The sequence below is a fragment of the Camellia sinensis genome, chromosome 1 (assembly GCF_055761805.1).
Source record: "Camellia sinensis isolate YWXY chromosome 1, ASM5576180v1, whole genome shotgun sequence".
NCBI classification, from domain to species: Eukaryota; Viridiplantae; Streptophyta; class Magnoliopsida; order Ericales; family Theaceae; genus Camellia; species Camellia sinensis.
In genome coordinates, this window is record NC_138961.1 from 171,298,053 (window position 1) to 171,315,040 (window position 16,988).

The 16,988-nt window shown below is 37.6% G+C and overlaps 2 long non-coding RNA genes across 2 annotated transcripts; both read left to right on the forward strand.

The window, feature by feature from the left end:
- The first annotated feature begins 1,184 nt into the window (after positions 1-1,184).
- On the forward strand, positions 1,185-5,173 carry LOC145790275 (uncharacterized). Its single transcript, XR_014328959.1, has 6 exons — positions 1,185-1,437; positions 2,770-2,920; positions 3,037-3,113; positions 4,182-4,354; positions 4,427-4,504; positions 4,967-5,173. It is a non-coding gene; the product is annotated as an uncharacterized LOC145790275 (long non-coding RNA).
- Positions 5,174-10,157: 4,984 nt separating this feature from the next.
- LOC145790280 (uncharacterized) lies at positions 10,158-11,012 on the forward strand. The gene is made up of 2 exons (XR_014328965.1): positions 10,158-10,615; positions 10,747-11,012. It is a non-coding gene; the product is annotated as an uncharacterized LOC145790280 (long non-coding RNA).
- Positions 11,013-16,988: the final 5,976 nt, after the last annotated feature.

Consider the following 16,988-nt stretch of genomic DNA (forward strand, 5'->3'; position numbering starts at 1 on the left):
TTTCATTACCCTTATTAACAGTTGATTAACGGAATGGTAATATTATAACTTGACTTGAAGTGTAAAAGATTAACTATTATAATTGAAAATGAAAAGACTAAAAATAAAATTACGATAAAAATGCAAGAATGCTAAATGTAATTAACCCCTATATGAGGACCAGTGTGTTTCTTCTCGACGAATTAGGTTGTATTGTTCTGTATTGATAATACTTCTTGTTATTTATTTATTTTTTTCAAAATTGATAAGAAATAATTTGTAAATATTATAAAAATTATACTAGATTAGACATACAAGTTGCAACTATATAGGAAATTTTGAATTGGTAGGAAATAATTTGTAAATATTATGAAGATCATATTAATTAGACATTTAATTATATACCAAAAAAAATCCAATAACACAATCCCAGCATCCATGCTTCAGTTTGTTTAAGCATTGAAGTCTGAACGAACCAAGTCATCAAGTTTTCTTTTGTAACTCTAAAATAAATAAATAAATAAAATGATAAAATATATTGTGGATCCTTTAGCTTGAGTGAAATTTTACTTTGATACTCGAGATTCACTACAAGAAATTACACAATTGCCGACCACTTTTGCCGACCAAAAAACTTTTGGTCGCAAAAAAATGACATTTGGCGACCAAATATTAATTAGTCGCGAATGATCATTATTTTCGGCGACCAAATATTATTGGTCGCAGAAGGTTATATTTTGGCGACCAAAAAATGAGTTAGTCGCAGAAAGTGGTATGCTTTTGCCGACCAACTACAAATTTGGTCGCGGAAGGTCACATATTTTTTGGCGACCAAAAATTTGGTTGCCAAAAACTTATTTTCAGCAACCAAAAAAAATTAGTCGCCAAATTAGTACTTTTAGCGACTAATATTTTAGTCGCCGTTGATTGAGATTTGGCAACTAAAAAAAATTGTCGGCGAAGGGTACTTTTTCTGCGACTAATTTGATATTTTGGTTGCCAAAAATTTATGAGGAAAATTTGAAACGTGGGGTGAGAAATCAGAAACACATTTTCATTTTCTCCTCTCTCATCTGTTTCTCTCAAACAAACAAACAAATATATCAAAATATGCCCACAATGTATCCCTGTTTCTCTCACTCTCACTCTCTCCATCTGTTTCTGTTTCTCTCTATTATTCACACAAGCACAAACCCTAGACCACCATTCAAAACCACCACCACCAAAAATGTCTCACGTCGTGGTGGCGTCGACCTATTTCCCCACCGTGAGGTTGGCGGCGAACTCACCAAGGCAGAGAGCAAACACGAAGAAGGTGACTAACACGAAACGAAACAGGAGCAGCGTTGGAGCAGCAGTGGGGTTCGGTGGAGAGATGAAGGAAGTTCGGTAGCAGTGCGTGTAGCCGCCTACACTCTACCATTGCTAATCCTCTCGATTTCAGACCTCTTTCATCAGGTAAACACGCTCTCTCTTTCTCTCTCTCTCTCTCTCTCGCTCTCGTTCCCCCAATTTCAAACCCTAACTATAATTTTTAACTTTTCAGATCTTTACCTCTCAAGAGTTTCCTCACCTTGAATTTGCTAAACCTGTAGTTTTTGCCTCCTGTAATTAATTTGATTGACATGGATTGAAGAAAACCCCTTTTTCTTATACAATTGAAATATGAAAGCCCCAAAAAATATATTTATAAATAAATAAATATATCAGATTACACAACCCTAGCTCTTTGGGTTTTAACATTACAGTATGGGTTTGTCCGTTGTGAATGCGTTATCTGAGATGTTTACTTTCATTTCTTATACCTTTATTGGCCATTGCATTTAAGTTGATTCAGATGTATGTATCTATCAGTTTCGTTTATTCTTTTAAATGTTGGAGGAGAGCATTTGAGTTCCTCTTGGCAGTGAAATATGATTTAGGCTTTAATGTTCCAATTTTGATGTCACTTACCTGTCCTTTCTAGTGCAGATAGTACACCTGTGGAAAAACTTTATAGGGTTTTAACATTACAGTATGGGTTTTTGATTAACACTGAAATGAACCTTTGTACTTATATTCTGTGCTACATGCCTACATTTAGAATATTGATGGAAGGGATTACTAATGCTGATTGCATTTTCACACTATGATATTATTTAAATATATAGGTGTCTAATGGCCTGTTTGATATCCTTTTCATCATTTTTATTTTCATTCAGTTCTCATTTTCTCAATTTCCAGCAATGACTATGAATAATGAGCAATTTGCCCACCAAGTGGGTGGCAGGGGCAGCTAGCAAGTGAACCTGGCTAGGCACTTGATGAAAAAATTATTGGACTTCCTATTCCTTCTTGTTGGATCGTACTAGGATTCCCAATTTTGACAACTGTGTTTTAGGATAGCACAAGAAGCTCCAAATGTTTTTGCTTTAACTCTCTTCATCAGAGTTCAACTACTTTGCCTTGATTTGGCCGTTAAACATGCTGCTTATGTCCCTTTGCTGTCAAACTGTATTAGGCACTCTACATTTTACCTGCTAATGAACATTCCACAACTTCTTTTCTTCTTCTTCTTCTTTTTGTTTTTTATTTATTATTATTATTATTATTATTATTATTATTATTATTATTATTATTATTATTATTATTATTATTATTATTATTTATTTTTAAAAACTAAAATTTTTATAATTAAACTTTCCCAACTTATTATGTCTTAGTTATATCAGGGATTTCAAGTTTGTTGACATCAACGGTTTCTATTTATCAGGACCGAGTCATTTATTTTTGTCATGTCTTGGTTCACAGGCATTAGAAGTTATTGTTTGGCGTGATGGGAAGGAATACCAACAAAAATATTCCCGTGGAAAGCCTGTAACAACTTTAATATGTCATGAGCTTCCAGATGAATCAAAAGATCGTCAAGGGACACACATTAAGTTTTGACCTGACAAAGAAGGTTAGTCATGACTTCCTAAATCCTTTATGCTTCTCATTATCTGATCATTCAATTCCTTAGTGATAGTTGCTTTTAATGATTCCATATTCTTTTTCTGACTATGAACCTTTATGCAGTATTCACTACTGCAATTCAGTTTGATTACCCCACCATTGCTGGACGAATTAGGGAGCTTGCATTGTTAAACCCTGAGGTGGAGTCATTACAACCTGCTTGCAGTTCCATTGCATCTTTGAAACTTTTAAATATTGATTTTAGCATGTCTCTTGAATTCTTCATTTTTTCTTTTTGAATTTGGTGTTTTTTTATTTATTTATTTTAATACTTTGAACAAGGTGGAATTTTCCTCGACATTTACCAACCTTAAGTTGAATCTGCTTTCTATTTTTGCAGCTCCTCGAATGTGGAGATGTGGTCCATCTCAATCTGATGAGTGCATATTCTGAAATATGCTGGATTATTCTTATGTTATTTAGATTAGTACTTAATGGTAGTTTAGTCTTGGCATATGCAATTAAGATTTTAGAGTTTCTTATGTGCTTATTTAACTTGTACCTTGCATTCAATAATGACATAATAATAATCTGATTACCTTTGCAATTGTTTCACATATCGTACTTAAAATTTCTTTGCGATAAAACTGTGTCCATGCAATAATGTTAGAAGATTATATAGGTAAGCCAGTGTGTAAAAAGGGCTGGCCTGCTCTACCTCGACTTGCATTGCTCATCTCCACGTACATATCTCCAACCTGTAGATGGAGCAACAGGTTGTAGAATTTGAAGCTATGATGAAATAATGTAGGTTCCACATTAGAGTTGGCATAATGAATGGCTATAGACTAAACTGGGGACCTAATTCGATGCAGTGAGCTTGGTATCACATTTGCTGATTTCAGATGTGTCCTTGACAACCTGGCAGTTGTTAGCCTCTGCTTTTGGTGCTAGGAGTGCTTGGTTGTTTCCCTCTCCTGGCTTTGTTTGAATGAATATATCTTGCACGTAGTTGCTAAATATAAATCAACTAATAAGGTCGAAAAAATGTGGATTTTATTCAATTAAGGATTTAAAACAATATTTTGTCTTTGTCAAATTGGTTTTGTTACTGAGTATTATGATTCGCGTAACCTAATCTTTGCTTTTACCTAAAATATTTTTATCCTATAAATTGTCCAAAGACCTCATGCCCTCTTATAGACCAAAGTCTACCTTGTAATACTTGGAGATTATCCAGTAATTCTCTCTTTCTTGAATGCCTTCAGGGCACAATATGCTGTGTTGAAAGAAGAGTGCCACCAATTGTGTCCCATTGTTGGAAGTGGTAGGTTTATTACTGCACCAGTAATCACTGAAGATGGTGATCCTATTCAAGATCCTATAGTGCTTCTGGAAGCAAATCCAAACAAGGGATTGGCTACAGTTTCTCAAGAAAATGGTAATGTTGATAACTTCAAGTCTGCAATTAGTAATTCATAAGATGCTAATGCCTTAAATTATGTAAATACAGCAACTCCCTGCAGCTCAACAATGGTAAAAGAAGTGGACAAGAAAATAATCCAATGGAAGCTTACACTACATCAAATAGGTTGGTGGTATATGTTACTATTGAATGCACATTTCCTTTACCATCATCATAATTATTAGATTTTCACTCATATCGCTGAGTCCATCTTCTGTAGCCTCCTCTATTTTTTGAAGATCAGTTTGGGATGTAATGTTACACAATCCATTATTTGTGTTTCATGAATAAGGTGCTGAATATTGAAGTTACATGATTTATCTTCAGAGCTTGCATTCAATCTTAGATTGTGGTCTATATTTAATAGTAGTAAATTATAGGGAATGCCATTCAATCTTAGATTCTACAACAAATTACTTCTTTTCTTTTTTTTAGGTGGTCATTTGTGTACTGTTTTTTTGTCATTTCGAATAAGATTTTGAAGTCTTGTTTTATTGGTTGGATGAGCAAAAACTATTACTTGTTCATGAATTTCGGTAGTTGAACTTGTGTTGTAACCTTTCTTGCTTGGATTTATATTTATGCCAGGTCTCGATGTGGTTCGCACTGATAGGACTCTAGTTCTCTATGAGAAGCAAGAAAACTTGTCAAAACTTTGGGACATTCATGCTGTCTATGCATGGTTTGATATAGATGTAGGCTACTGTCAAGGTAGGTAGTCAAATTATGACTTCAATAAAATGCAAAAATTGATCAATTATGATAATAGTTGCCCTAACGAGGAAAAGTTTCTACATATTTTCACATCCATGATCAATTATGATAATGGGACAAGCAATGTTATTTATTGTGTTTTGGAATAGCATCATTCTTCCTTATGTAGTAGTTTTTTTTAATTTTTGACCATGGATTCCTTATCTGGTTTTCATGGATTCCTTATCTGAGCTAACAGTCACCTCATTGAAACTCAACTTAACATGCCATGATGATTCTTTCTCACTAGCTATCTGGCTTCTTTTTACTCTCCACTGTTACTTTTTCTTCTCTATTACTAAGAAATGAATCTCCAGAACTTTTTCCCCCCCGAAACCCTTGATAAAATCTTCAGAGTCTGGACCTCCTTTTAGATACTTTTAAAATTGTGCTCTTCTGCTTACCAAGCAATAGTTAAACCATTCCCTTTTGCCCCTGCAAAGAAAGCCATTCTGAAGGTGTCTTAACTTTTCTACCACTTGAAATTGGAATGGTGAGTTTGCATTTCATGTAAGTTGGTTACAAAATTACAGTAATGTTCCTTATCGAGGCTTGCAATGACCTAGTCAATGCCTTGTAGGCTTCTCTTTGATCAAGTAGTTGGGGGTGGAATTGGATTTGGGGCCTTTTAGTAACCATTGCTTGTGGTTTTGATTTGGAATTCCATCATAAATCTGAGAATTGTATTCTAGATATAATGACGATACATAAATCCCAGTGAATAGATTTAACTCACCGATTCTTCGATTGATAATTGGACTGTTGTGTAGTAATGGAAAAAAAGAAAAGAAAAAGAAAGGTGTCATTGCCACTAGAAGGATTGTAACTATAGGCACTGCCACCAACACTCATGCTGCCATGGGTGTTACAATTTTTACAATTTACTTGCCACCACCCTCACTCCCATCAATGTTGCCATCATCACTGCCAACATTCCAACCATGACCAGCATCCTGCATTTCTTGACATCCCTAGTACTGCCATTGCCCGCTCAACCACTACCTCCAGCAGCATCATCACCATTTTTCCATCACTATTACCCCAAATAACTGCTTCAATATGCCACACTAACTGTCTTCTGCCACCAACATTGTTTTCCTTCACCTCTAGTTCAATGCTATCTCATTTTTTACATCTAATTTGGAACACTACCATTCACCTTTCATGATTTGAATTTTCAATTTCTGTTTTAAATTAAATCTTAAAATCCATTTTCAAACTGAAATGAGTACTTAACTGCACTTAAGAACCAAAGCCCAACCATAATGTCCTAATGAAAAAAAACCTACTAAAAAAAATGGATTTACAAATTTAGATTCTGATGCTGCATTCTAACTTCTCTCTTTTGACGTAGGTCCTTGAGGGAACAGGTTTTGATGTTTCAAAATTCCTAAACAAAGATGATGATATTGAGATGATATTTGGACAGCAGAGGGTGCGGCTCTACATAATTGCTGGTGTGAAAGACGATACCGCCTTTGCCCCACTTACCAAAAAAGAGATCAGTGTATGTTGCCTCTCCTCATCTAAAACTGTCCAGATTGTGAAAAAGATCACTTCTGTTGTATGTCTAGGGTCATTGAACTGAGTCCTTATCTTGTTTGTTTCTTGTTTGTAGTTCTACTATTAATAATTTGCTTCTAAAGTAAAAGAATTAAAAAGTCTCCTGTATATTTTCTATACATAGAGAGATCTAAATATATACACATAAACATTTGATATGTGTAACTAACAGTTTGGGTTTCTTTCTCCTTAATGGATGACAATGAAGGAGAAGAATAAGCTGACTGTAATAGCTGAATGGTTGGTTGAATGTTTTGTCCAGTCAAAAGATGATGAATCAGGTTTAAATAGAGAAACTTTATAACAATGTCTTTGTGATGTTGGAAATGTGCCTTCTTGTATGCTGTTTGCAGGAAATTGCGTGGCAGCGGCATGATGAGATTCAACCTGCAAATGAGGATGTGATATCTCGTGGGACCACTGGCCTCAAGCTCTATATGGTTGCTCCTTTCTTGGTGTAAGTGTCGTGGCACTTGCGTCTATAAAGTATCCGCACAGGTTTTTCTTTCTTTCAAGGTCAAGAAAGCTCCAATTACAGATTCAACAATACCTCAAGTAGCTTATGTATTGTCCTTGAAGTAGTTAAAGTCGATAGCAAACAATTAGACGACACTTGTGCTGAACTGAAATTTTGGAGATGCCTGTACAAACAATCAAAAAATTCTCTCTATGTGCAAACAATTAGACGACACTTGTGCAAACAATCAAAAAATTCTCTCTATGTATGATGCCTGTACTTGTCTTTTTTTTCCCCTTGTCAACCTTCTGCAATTTTAAAGCCTTTAAAGCTCATAGCCAGGTCTGAGAAGCCCTTATTGCACTCTTAAATCATATTTAGATATGCCAACTCTTCACTCATTGATCAAGTGTAATGCAGAAATAACATCAAGCCAACTCTATTCTTGGTTACTGATCACATCACCCAAACTGCCCCACTACTTTCTTTATGCCTAAAATACTAGCCCTTAAACCTCATAGCCAGTTCTGATTAGCCCTTATTGTACTCTGAAAATCGTGCGTAAATGCTCCAATTATTCATGCAATTTTTTGACGAGCACTCCAACTCTTCGCTCATTGATCAAGTGTAATACGTAAAAAACACCAAACCAACTCTTTTCTTGTTATTGTTCCCATCACCTTAACTGCCCCACTACTGTCTTTCCACCTAACTACTAGCAGATCCCTGCCCCTTCTATTGCCCCATTTGGCTGCTAAAACTAACTAGAAACAGCCTAAATAAGGCTCTTAGCTGCTGACCTACATTGTTTTTGGGGTCACTGTTTGTACTTTGTATTTTGTAGAGTTTTCTTCACAATCATCCTATATCAATCAATTACCTGTAATGTACATTATCACAAATCTGTAGCAATGATTCGGCTGTATGACTATAAATGTTTGGTTATCTTATGTAAATTTACTGACTTTGTCAGTGATTGTAACTTTTGTCAATGTGAAAATTGAGTGAATTTGTCAACGACTCAGGTAAAATAATCAAATATGTTTAACTGAATCATAGAAGATGTTGAACAACATTATTGATGAGGGTTCGAATTCCCTCCTGTTTGCCCGGTTCACTGGCTTAGGGGGTGGCCTCTAAACCTCAAATTTACCTTCTTGGGGTGGTCCAAAGGTCCCTGCCTAGGATGGGTTCTCGATTATCAACAAAAAAAAAAAAAAAAAGGAGGAAGAAATATGTTGAACCTCAAGTTGAGATTCAACTTTAATGACTTTGAAAGTAATAAATTCTTTTCTGTTTATGGATATTAAATCTATGATTTTTGGTTATACTGCTTTACATTATCATTATCAAACCGCTTTACATCTATTTATGTTGTGTTCTCCCTTCTTTGCACAGTTGGTTTGCTTATATTATTCTTAGTTTTTATTTGGGTTGCGGATGCCTAATTTTGAATTTGATATTTTCCTCTTTTCCCAGCTAGAAACGACCAAGTTCTTGTATGGCTGCGCAGTAAATTCCTACATACTTAATGTTAATTGGCTTATTGATTCAGTAGCAGCTGGTTATGCCTTACCGCGTGACAAGTATGTCTTGCATATATTTAACTTCCATTCATATCACTGGTGCTTTTTAGCCTGCTGATTTGTGTTTAACTTTCTTTCATCTTGTTGCTGGAATTCTTTAATTCTACTGTCTTCTATTGACTGCAAAGTAGTCTAAATTGAAATATTGACTCTGATTGGCCTGTACTCAAGTGTTTGTGATTTCAGAAATCTTTTGAAATTAAAAAATTGTAGGACTGAAATCAAAACAGTAAATGGATAGAGCTAATAAGTGTGCTTTCATTACAAGATGCAAAAAATTCTTAACCAAAGGTAGTGTTGAATATTGACATCACTTAAACCTTTCAAAGGCAAAAAATTCTTGGCCAGTTTGTATAAGATCCAATGTCTTCTTGCAGATCTTTGAAAGCTTGGATTTTAGCACATAAGCCCCCAGTAGCACCAAAATCTGATTTGCCTTGAAAGGTTTGCCATTTCCTTTTCTCTTAAATGGAAATGCTGACACTTTCTGTTTCCTAATTATTCTAGGTGTCTCAGTTACTAGTTAATGCTATAAGAGTACACAAAAAATGAAAGCAAAGAAACTGGTAGTTTTTCTGTTTTCTTATTTTTCACTATAGCAACTACTTCAGTTTATCTTGTTGATAGAATTTAGGCTGTGTTTGGCAGTTGAACAATACCCAAGAGGAGCTACGTGGCAGGTGGACAATTTTGAATTTAATTTTTTGAGGGAAGAGTTGTGTTTGGGTAGAAATCGTTATCATAATTTCGACTTGAACTTGGCTGATGCCTTTGTGTTCTAGGTGAAGCATATTCACATGAGCTTTGATTCCAAACTTCGTAGGGAATCAATAAAAAAACTAGAATTATGCTACCTGCAAGTGGTTTAATGTTGGTCTAAGGTTATGATAAGCTTGTAATTTTGAAGCTAGGATGAAAGATGGTACGGTTATTGATGGAATCATTTTGAAATAACTAAAGCTTTTAAAGTGTGAGGTGTGCTTGAATTAAAAGTTTATGGCATGTCGTGTCGGACACCGACACAACACGACACTCATTGGTTATTAACTTCATTTTAATTTCTCAATGCAACATGGTCGAAGGAGTCACGCTAAGCTTTATAACAGTGGTCTTTGAAGGCTATAAAATTAGCCTAGATAAAAATAAATTAAAATTTGAGCATGAACTATGGTTGAATTGATTTCAGTCTGGACTTTTTTTTTTACTGACTTGAATGTGCATGAACTATAGTGGCCTTATTCCACTCTCTCAAATTTCTGAATCCCAAGCCCTCTTCAGCCTTTGGTGCACAAATATGCATCCACTTCACTTTTGCACTGTAGTACCTAAACTCACTCCCTGTCCACAAATATGCATCCACTAGAGAGAAGTTTGTTTTATCTCTATTATTAAGGAAAACTCATCAAATGTATTCATTCATATCATATCTGGTAGGTAGGGTAGCAGAATGGATGAATATGCTTTCCCTTGATGTCTTGGGAAAGAGAACGGAAAGGAGGCACAAATGTTATGCCACCTTATTTATGTGAACTGCAAATTTATATTTTTTTTTTGGTACACGTTAATCTTTTGTGTGTGATTACTGATTAGGGGCCTTGATCATCAGTGCTGATTGAATGTCTGCTCAAGCTGCTCATCTACAACCCAAAGTTTAATCTAAAGCTAAGACTATCAGAATCATTCATGTTTTAATTAATCTGTGGTATATTCGTTAAAATAAACTTTACCAACTTTATTAAAAAATCATATATAAAAGTGAACTGAATCAATGGAGCTTTGATAGTTAACTATGCCTGTATTTGTTATGGTTGTTAGCTTATTAATCATCGTGTACTGAAATTTGCAGGTACAGTAATAGGTATAGTTTTATTATGCCAGGTAGTTGTTTCAATACGATGTACATGTTTATAGGATTTAATTGATTTTTGCAAAGATACGGGTTTGCAATCCAGTGTTGCTGCTACTATCATGCTTCTTTGATAAATTTTCCAATTCTGTTTCTTTATTAGGTGCCTTACATCACTACTGCTTTGATGGATGCGAAGCGTGGCACGGAAGGGCGCAAGGATTTTTTGATTGGCTATCAAGGCAACTTAGTGGATTAAGCAAATTTCCTGTTGCTGTAAATCTGAATTATGTATTGTTTCAATTTGTTATGCTAGATGGATGTGACTTGTGAATGAAAACTTAGAATAGTTGTATTGTGTCGAATGTTAATGAATTATGTATTGTGTCGAATGTTAATGATTCAGTTAATTTGAAGGATGCTTTAAAATTATAGGTTTATTATGGATTGAATGAATTATTAGGAATTACAGGTGTATTGTTTTCCTGCTTTGGCGACCAATTTATTAGTCGCGACAAATAAATTATTTTTTTTCGCAAAAAATGACAATTGCCGACCAAGAGTTTTGGTCGCAAAAAATACATCTATTGCCGACCAAAACAGTTCTTCGTCGTGGAAACTCACTTTTGCCGACCAAAAGTTTTGGTCGCGAAAAGTAACAAATGGCGACCAAAACCTTTTTTGGTCGGGGAATGTCACAATTGACAACCAAACTTTTTGGTCGCGGAATGTCACGATTGGCGACCAAAATTTTTTGGTCGCGGAATGTCACGATTGGCGACCAAAATTTTTGGTCGTGGAATGTCACAATTGGCGACCAAACTTTTTGGTCGTTGAATGTGATAATTGGCGACCAAACTTTTTGGTCGGGAAAATATCACTTTTCGCGACCAAAGTGTTTTGGCGACAAAATAAATTAGTCGCAGTAATTAAATATTTAGCGACCAAAAATTTAGTCGCGAAATCCAACTTTTGCCGACCAACCACAATTTTGGTCGCGAATTACTTTTGCCGACCCTCAATTGGCGACCAAAGTAGCGACCAAAAAAATTGGTCGCGGATAACTTTTGCCGACCAAAAATTGACTTTTAGCGACCAATTTTTTTGTTGCCAAAAGTGTTAATTCTTGTAGTGATTTAAATTTGAACAATTTGACCACAATGCTTTTGTTAAAAAAAAATTCTAAATTTTTACTTTTGTCAGTTGAATTGAAATGAAACTATAAAAATTACTTTTCTTTGAATTTTACTTTGATCTTTTTAATTTTACATGAATACTTTTTTTTGTTTAAATTGTTAACAGAGCATAACGGAAGGACTACATTATAACAAATTAAAAATATAGAATTCAAATTAAAAGACTAAACTAAGTGGGAACGCACTTAAACTATATAGACTTATTGTAATTTATTCTTGTTAGGTTTTTATTCTTGGCAATCCCGTTTGACAAAACTCCTTTCAATTGTACTTATTTTTGCACTTTTTAATTCAATAAGGCTATGAGTGTTTAGATGCGAATCCAACCCGAATTGTGCCTTGCAGAGAAGTTTGTGATGTTAATGCTTTCAAGATTGCCATTTCGCTGATTATGACGGGGATCGAGCTGCCCGGTCAGCTCTCGGGGGTCGAGGGGGTAGCGCCCCTTGGCGGGTCCGGGGCAGCGCCCAGGCGGGGTCGAGGGGCAACGCCCCCGAAGCAAAATGCAAAATTGCATTCAAAGTTGCATGTCCGCTCTTGCTCGCTCGAGCGAAGGCTGCGTCCGTATAAAAACCTAAAAGAGATGATTTTACGCTCAAGCGCATGTTGTTTTGCTCGAGCGAAGCCACTAATGGAAAACACGCGTTTTTGATTCGTCGCTCGAGCGAGAGAGTCTTCGCTATAGCGATCCCGGCTTTTCTTTCCTTATTTACTGTATTTCGGACTCGGTTCCGTTGATAGTTATGGTTGTCTGTATTTCATTTCCGTTCTTTAATGCTTTGGATTGGAGTTTAGAAATGTCTTGGGTGTGTTTCGAACAGGTTGGTTGAGTTTTAGTCCCATTTCTTGTTGCTTAGATTTTTGGTGGTTCGCTTGAGCGGATCCATTCGCGCTTAAGCGGAGTTTGCACACCTTCAGTAGTTTGTCCGTCTGCAAAAGCACTGCAGATGTGTTTTTCACGCTCGAGCGAATTTCCTTACGCTCGAGTTGATCGTGCTCGAGCGGGTACCCTTGCGCTCGTGCGGGTGTTCTTTGTCTGTAAAAGTACTGGAAGAGTGTAATCTACGCTCGAGCGGGTTTTCCTTTGCGCTCGAGCAGGTGTGTTTTGCAGTTGTGTCTTGACGCTTGAGCAGGTATTCTTGCGCTCGAGCGGGTTCAATTTTTGTGCTTGACGCTCGAGCGTCCTATTCTCTGCTCGAGCGGACTAGTCGTATATCAGATTGCAGCTGGGTGATTTTAAATCACTTTTCACACTTTCTTTCTCTCTTTTACTTTTCAAAACCTCCATTGGAGAGCACCTCACTCTAAAACTCCAACTTCTCTCTCGGGTTTGATCTAGTAGGAGTGAGTTTCTATCCTTGGGCCTTTGTAAAAAGTGTGGAGCTTGTTGAGGGTTATATTTTGATTCGAAAATATTGGGGTATGGAGCATTTCGAATTTCTTCATCTACCTCCTTTGAGCTCCGAATTTGAGGTGGGGATAACTACTCATTTTTATGAGCTTTAACTTAAATATTGAGCTTTTTGTAGAAATGGTTTGATTTGGGAAGTTAGGGTTTGAGATATGTTATATTGGAAAGAGGGGTTTTATTCTTTTGATTCAAACATTTGTGTTTTGGGTCTAAAAAGGAGGTTATTGATGTTGTTGGTAATATTTGGACCTTTGGGTCAATGTTAAGGAAAGGGGGAAAATGCCATGCTTGGATATATTTTGGTCATTAGTGTAATTAATGACATTTATTATGGAAATATGAAATTGAGTGAAAATAATGAAATTGGCTCATTATGAGGTAGAATGGTGGAGTTGGATTCATTATTCACTCACATTTGAAAATGTTGATAAATTATCTGTTGATATAATTATTGTTTGTTTAGAAATAATTGCTTTGGGCTATCGGTGGAGGACAGTCTTGATTGTTGTAGACATTGCATGATGATTAGGCGAATTAAAACTAATCGGTTGTATGTCATTGATTATGATGAATGGAATAATATATCAAATTTGTGTATTGATTGAACATGTATATGATAGATGCTTATATACATTGTGTTGTGTGGGAGGAGATATGGGATGTACTTCACGGTTTAGGAGAAGATAGGGGATGGACTCTTAAACTGGATATTGTTTGGGAGGAGATAGGGGATGTACTCCATTGATACAGCAAATATGTGTATCTATTGAACTATTGATACAGCGAATATGTGTATCTATTGTGAAGTATGGAAGTGTTTTATGTAATATTGATACAACAAATATGTGTATCTATTATGGTGTATGGAAGTATTGTTGATATGAGATGTAGTCTCACTTAAATAGTTTGGCTAGGTTCTGAGCCACGGTTATGAATTGAGAATCGGTTAAGTGAAGGAAAGAGAAATGAAACATGGACATATTTGTCATGTAATTGAAACGAATTATAAATTGATTTATGTGAGTTAAACATTTATCAAATGCTAATGTTTTAGTTTTTGCTCATATTATGTTTAGCATATCTTTACTGGGCGTTGGCTCACCCTATATGGGACATCATTTTCAGGTACAGGTGTTATGTCACCTCCAAGGACGTAGCTTGGGAGGCTTGAGGTTGTTAGACTCTTTTTGTTGTTTTTGTTGTATTACATGTATATCAAGCCAAGGGCTTATTTTGTGTAGAGTTAGTACTCTCCTTTTTGTAACCAAGTGTTGACTTGGAAAGTTGTTAGCCCGTGGGGCATTTACTTTTGATATCAACGTGTAATATTTTGTAATGAATACTCTGATGAATGAAATTATGCTTTACTCTCTTATGTCTAAGCTTGTCAAGATTGTATGATTTCTGGTTTTATTTTGAGGACGTTACAACTTGATATCAGAGCGTATTGGGTTCGAATACTTTGGGTACGCGGGAAGTGGTTAGTACCACAATGGGTTCGTCTCGCTTGATAGAGACTTAGATGTAGTGTTATATGCTTATGTGATAACATGTTTATGTGACTATTTGGGTATGGGATTTAGTTTCTAGGATGTTGATTGGATCTTGGGTTTCTGTGAGTCTTGTTGGAAAAGCACTTGATCAATGCTGTTTCTAACCGGAACTCTAATAACGCCTCGGGACTATCATTATCCAGAAATGAAATTCGTAGGTGCTTATGTGATTATGTGCTTACGTGAAATGAATTACAGTTGTCCAATGTTTTAGGACTCGAGTGTTATAACTTCGGCACATTTTTGAATGTGCTAATGTGTTCGTTACCTTTATTAGGATGTCAGGACGAGGATGAGGACGAGGTGGTAGACGTGATAGGCATGGTAGGCAGGAGATGCCTATACCAGATGAGGTTTCGGCGCAGCAAGAGGGTGTTGGTCAGGCCAATGTGGCCGAGCCAGTAGGCCAGCAGGCCATGGGCACCTTAGCTCGCGAGATGGCAGGAGCTTTGAGGGAATCCTTGGGCATTCTCAGAGCTGAAAATCAGGTCCAGGCCTATGTTGTTGAGGCAGGGCCTTCCTTTCTGAAGAGAGAGTTTTTCCGGTCCAATCCGGATGAGTTTGTTGGGGATCCAAAGGAGCCACTTAAGGCTGATGAGTGGCTGGAGTAGATGACAAAGACGTTTGAGATGCTTGGCTTCGAAGATGGGGCGTTGAAGGTGATCTTGGCATCTTTCCAGCTTTAGGGGGATGCGGGTCAGTGGTGGAAGTTCATGAGAGGTCGTGTTGGTGGTACATGGGAGGCTTTTGTAGATGCTCTCCAGGAGAAGTTCTTATCTCCAACTGTCAGGGAGAAGCTGAGGGACCAGTTTTGTCAGCTCAAGCAGCTGAGTTTATTAGTGGCTGAGTTTGAGGCCGCATTTACCAGTTTATCCAGGTTCGCACCTGAGCTTGTGGCGTCTGAGGAACGCCGTTGTATTGAGTTTGAGAGGAAGTTGAGGCACGGGCTCATGATGAGAGTTGGGGGTTCTATGACCCGGGACTATGGGCACCTTGTGGATACTGCGGCCCATATGGAGATTATGATGCAGGAGGAGGAGGAGAGACAGAGGGGCTCCAAGAGGAGTCAGGATGGTCAGGGGGACGGTAGGAGGCAGAGGGGTCCTAACCCTCAGCAGTCACAGGGTGCTTTTGCTAGATCGACCTTTCCAGTGCCGAGTGCAGGCTCTGGGAGAGACAGTCAGGGAGACATCACCTGTTACAAATGTGGCCAGCTGGGCCACAAATCTCCAGCTTGCCCGTAGAGGGGAGGAGGTCAGAGAGCAGCTTCATCTTCGACTCGACCTCAGAGCCAGAGTCAAGGCAGAGGTTAGCCGCTTTCTTACTACCAGTATGGTCAGGCGGAGCACGTGAAGAGGTTTTGCCCATAGTTGAGTGGCACATCTGGTGCATCTAGGTCGAGGCAGAGTTTTCAGCCAGCTCAGTCAATTCAGGCCTCGAGGGCCAATCAGGGGACTTCATCATCCCAGTCTGTGCAGCAGTCTTTTGCTCCAAGAGGTGAACAGGTAGATTAGGGGCATATAGGGTGTGTGTATGCTGTTACCGCGCAGGATCTAGTACCGGCTCCATCTGTTGTGAGAGGTACCTTTTTGTTTTGTAACTCGGTTGCCAATGTGTTGATTGATATGGATGCATCTCATTCCTTTATATCTGCTGCATTTGCATTTGTTTTGGGGCTGGAGTTGGCACAGTTAGCATCTCCTATTTGTGTAGTATCACCTGTTGGGGGTGAATTGATTTTGAAACAAAGGTGTAGAGGGTGCGATATAGAGGCCGCCGACCGCCGGCTTCCATTTTCATTTGTAGTTATGGCTATGCCGGGTTTTGATGTTATTTTGGGTATGGACTGGCTATCGTCATACTGGGCAGTTATTGATTGTTACTGCCTACGGGTCACAGTATGTACTGTGAGTGGGGATTGTTTCCATTTCTTTGGGGATCGGGTTGGTAGGGTGCTGCCACCAGTGTATGATCCGCGAGGGCGAAGTAAGCTTAGTCGTCTTCTCGCCAGCTTTATGAGTGGTGAGTGTGATGAGACCCAGACTGTATTACCGAGAGTGGTTTGTGAGTACTCGGACGTTTTTCCCGAGGATCTTGTGAGTTTGCCACCACATCGAGAGATCGAGTTCTTTATTGACTTAGTGCCTGGCACTACGCCGATTTCTTTGACACCTTATCGTTTTGTCCCAGCCGAGTTGAGTGAGTTGAAGATTCAACTCCAGAAGTTGCTAGATAAGGGCTTCAT